Genomic DNA, 5,000 nt, shown 5'->3' with positions numbered 1-5,000 from the left:
CCAGGCGCGGGTATAATTCGCCTTTAAAGAGGCCTTGCGGTCAAGAGACGGACCAGGAGAAATCAAATGCTGAATTGAAACTGGATCAATATTGGAGTTACTTTAGCATGCTGGAGGAAAGACGACACCATGGCTGAAGTATTACTGTTAGACAGGTAATGTTCTGTTTTAAAACTCTTTTAGTCCGGCTAAGCTTATGTTATGCTTGTGCTAGCTAACGTTAAGCGTGTTCTGTTATGAATGACTTATATGCACAGACGTGTTGTTCAGCCACTGAAATCTCCCGGTGAAAGATTAATGTGATTATTTTCAGTTTCATAAGGCTCTTTAACAGCATTGATAATGTAGTTTTATATTTAGTTTAACAACAAAACATCAGTAAATAGCGCTATTCCGCCTAACCTGCTTTATTGAGCTGAAGTTGCTTTTATATTCACATTGGCTCATTTTTGAACAATGACAGCCTTCCTATACTGTTTACCATGCTACTCTGAATGTTCGCTCTGAAATAGCATGTAATTGTGGCTAAGTAAAAAATGTAATTCCTGCACGGCGCTGGCACTAACTGACGAATGACATGAACTAGTGGGTTGTCTGCTTGCTGTTGTGATGCGGTGCGCCCTCGCGTTTTCAGGGGGTGTGGCTTTGAATTGCAGTCCCTCCCCGCCATCCAAAGGTAATATGCTAAGCGGTTAGCATTTTGGCAGATCACCTACTGCACCTTTAACTGTTGAAATCAACACAGCCGCATAGTGTCAGTAAACACGCGTGTGTGTCCTGTAGATTTTGTAACGGCGTTTGTGCATGATGCATCATTGCATAAAGACTTGAATAAACTCCACCACAAACACATCAAGCAAACTTTCTGGGTAATTTTGACTCATAAACTGAATCTCTGCTTCATCCATGTCAGTCTCTGTCACTGACTGCTGTTTATCTGAGGTAACGCAAAAGAAGCAGACACACACGTGGGAGCGGTGGGCGGAGAGAACCAGCTCATTTGCATTTAAAGACACAGGCTGCAAAAACTGCTACACATTGCTTTGAGCTGAAAATGGGCATGTTTTGCATTGTATAAGTAATCTGATGGGTATTTTGAGCTGACACTTTACAGACACAAAGTGATGTGTGAAGTGATGTGCAGGTAAACCTCACTCCTCTGACCTCTAAAGGTGCTCTAGCGGCAGATGTTAGAGGTCATAGTATTTAGCCTCCTTGTTAGAGCAACTGTCTCCCGTGCGGAGAGTTGCCGGTTGGATCCCAGCTTGGAGCAGGTTTGTTAGTGTAGGACCAGTGGGGTTACATTGGTGCTGTGACATGGATGGAAGTGAGGTTTAGGGGGTTGAGAGTAGTGGAGGCCAGCTAGTGAAGTGCTGTGCCGTTAAACCTCACTCCTATGACCTCTAAAGGTGCTCTAGCAACAGACGCTAGAGGCCCTGATCTTTAGCCTCCTTGTTAGAGCAACCGAATCCCACGCAGAGAGTCGCTGGTTTGATCCCAGCTCGGAATGGGTTGAGTAGACCAGCTGGGTTATATTTGCATAAAAGAACAGTTGATCAACAGTTGATTTACTCGTGCAACATAAGACTGGCTTTGTGTTCCAGCGTCACTTATTGAAAGAATAACATAGTCGCGGATGTAAAAAGAACAGCTTGTGATGTGTTTTCTTACATTAATTAGAGCAAACTCACACTCAGTGTAGCTCAGTGCACTTCATTTTAACAGCAAATTAGACACCAATTATATCTAAAACACAACAAGTGCTGGTGGTGAATTAAGGGGCACTTAGCATTTGCACCTGGAATTGATTTTTAATGGGGGTTTTATTTAAAACACACACTGTGTTGCTAATTTATGTCATATATTCCTTATAGAAAATAATTATACAATATCCAAATAAGGATGAGGCACAGTGGCTCAGTGGTTAGCACTGTTGTCTCACAGCAAGAAGGTCACTAGATCGAGATCGAGTTTAAAAAAAGTTGTTCCAAAATATATATTTAAGTTGAACAAAAGTAATTCAATTAATTTGTGTTCTATAAAAACTAGATTTTACCTTTGAGTGAATGCAATTTTATCTCCCTTGGGCAGAATAAATATTTTTGATTAATATTAAATAACATTTTTAATTTTTAACCAAGTTAAAATGATAATTTGAGGAAAAATATTAAATTGATCTAAAACGAAGTATGGGTTATTTTTAGTCTGGAAAAAAGAAAATAAGAATTAGTGGTCTATATAGTAAACAATATTTTCTGAAATATTTTTAATTTAGATTAAATTGCATTTTAAAGTTAAAAAGCAAAGTTAAATTGAAAAGTTTAAAAGTTAAATAAATTGAAAAGTTAAATAATTTTAGCTGTAATAAATGAAAGTAATTTTTTGGTTCAATCAAACCTGGTTATATTTTTTAAATAATAACAATATACATATATATATATATATATATATATATATATATATATATATATATATATATATATATATATATATATATATATATATATATATATATATATATATAATCAATGTATTTATTTATTTATGTATTTATTTATTATTTTTATTTTGTGGGAATGGATTTTTTTATATGATTGTGTGTGTAAATATGAGAGTGTATAAGTGTTTTCCAGTACTGGGTTGCATCTGGAAGGGCATCCGCTGCGTAAAACATATGCTGGAATAGTTGTAGGGTCAATCTGCTGTGGCGACCCCTGATAGATAAGGGACTAGGCCAAAGGAAAATAATAAAATTAATGACTTTTTTTACTTGACTACAATAAATATCAGTGGTCAGCACTATCACTTCACAACAAGAAGGTTGCTGGTTTAAGTCCTGGCTGGGCCAGTTGGCATTTCTGTGTGGAGTTTGCATGTTTTATACCATGTTGGCGTGGGTTTCCTCCAGTGCTCACAGTCCAAAGACATGCAGTAATGGTAAATTGAATTAAATGTCTTTATTGTATGAGTGTGTGTGTGAATGAATGTGTTTGGATGTTTCCCAATACTGGGTTGCAGCTGGAAGGGCATCCGCTGTTTAAAACAGAATAGTTGGAGGTTCAATCTGCTGTGGTGACCCCTGATAAATAAGGGACTAAGCCAAAGGAAAATTAATCAATGAATGAAACAATGTAAAAAATAAGTGGTGCTGTTGGTTCTGACAACCAAAAAAGGGGGTTTTTGTGTTTGAAATAAAGAAAGAGGGAATAAAAATAAAATAATATTAGCTAACTGACTTTAAAAGAATAGTAATATTGCATTAATTGACAGTTATGAATAAGAAAATGATGTTTTAATAGTAGTAAATCGCTAAAACCGCATTAAAAATAATGATTATTCAGAGAAATATTTAGCATAAGATCATTCACTCATTCATTTCCTTTGGCTTAATCCCTTTGTTCATGAGCTGTCGCCACAGCGGAATGACCTGCCAACTTATCCAGCATATGTTTTACACAGCAGATGCCCTTCCAGCGGCAGCCCAACACTGGGAAACATCCAAACACACTCATACATACACTACAACCAATTCAGCTTATCCAATTCCTCTATAGCACATGTGTTTGGACTGTGGGGAAAACCGGAGCACCCGAAGGAAACTCACACCAACACAGGGAGAACATGCAAACTCCACACAGAAATGCTAACTGACCAAGCCAGGGCTCGAACCAGCAACCTTCTTGCTGTGAGGCGACAGTGCTAACCATTGAGCTACCGTGTCGCCGACCACCAACCCTGAAAATATTGGAAAGTAATCAAATAAACAGATTTTGATCCCTGCATTGTAAGTGTGTGTGGCATTTCTGACATGTGGATTTAGAGAAAAAGCAACACGGAAATGAAACTCTCCCATTGCGTATAGCTCCCATTTCTTCATTCTGAAGGTGTCCTTTTTTTATTTGAAAGAAATAGTTACCCTTTAAAAGGACTTGTTCTGACATGCTAACATATTTCGAATGAATGCAAATACATCCGTGACATTTCTCCGAGCAGATATGCAGTAATGACCTGGCATTTGACACGAGCGTCGCAAAATGTGCCGTGTTAAACACTGTTATTATGATCATTCTGTCTCTGTATTATAGACTAGTTCCTTCAGCTCGCCATATTTCCACAGTCAGGAGGAAGAAATGGCTGCACTGTCATAAAATAGATCTGAAATTGACTCTAAACAACTTTATGTGCCGTATGCAATCGGACAGCTGTCAGGATCTGAACAGATCAGCTTGAATAAGCAGCAGCCGTGTGGGAATGGACAGAAAAAACACATCGAAACCTGTAGCTTTAGGATGATTAAAATCATCACAGTGGCCAGAAAGTCAAAACACACATTATTAACCTCAGCTAACGTGATCGTGTCTGACTGAAAAAGGCAGAGAAGTCTAAGGGAATTTACTCACAATAATGCCAGATACACTCAACCAGGGTTTCTGCAAGTTAAATTTAAGACTTTTTTAAGACCATTATGAATGAAATTAGAGGCGGCATTATGGCTCATTGGTTAGCAGAAGGGTGCGAATTACAGGGGGGTTTGAGAAGAACTGACCCCCAATCAGTCTCTTTGAGAAAAAAAGTGACAGATCTAGTGCAACAAATAGACATCGTGTTTACAAGACTTTGTTTTCTCATAAAATGGGTGTTTGTTTCTATATTTTGTTTCTACATTTCTATATTTTCTATGTGTTAGAACTTGAAAAAAAATCCCAAACAAATAAATACATATTCACGAACGCACATGCAAACTCCACATAGAAACACCAGCTGAGGCTCGAACCAGCGCCCTTCTTGCTGTGAGGCGACAGCACTACCTACTGCACCACTGAGTTACCTTATATATAAGGTTTATACAACATCTGGTTCTTGAATCTGATTGGCTGATACTCATGCGATAATTTGCCAGTAATATCACACAAAGCAACAAGCAGAGAGACACTCTACAGATATTCCTGCTGTTAGACAACATAATGTACTTTTGAGGCTTTTTAGTCGAGAATGTAGTT

General features: G+C 37.8%; 1 protein-coding gene across 25 annotated transcripts in view; it reads right to left on the bottom strand.

Moving 5' to 3' along the window:
* The window catches only part of ptprfa (protein tyrosine phosphatase receptor type Fa), a 527,055-nt gene that overhangs the window by 134,820 nt on the left and 387,235 nt on the right, over positions 1-5,000 (bottom strand).

The sequence above is a fragment of the Danio rerio genome, chromosome 6, assembly GCF_049306965.1.
Source record: "Danio rerio strain Tuebingen ecotype United States chromosome 6, GRCz12tu, whole genome shotgun sequence".
Classification (NCBI taxonomy): domain Eukaryota; kingdom Metazoa; phylum Chordata; class Actinopteri; order Cypriniformes; family Danionidae; genus Danio; species Danio rerio.
The sequence above is the reverse complement of the archived record's forward strand: the minus strand, read 5'-3'. Positions and strand labels throughout refer to the sequence as shown.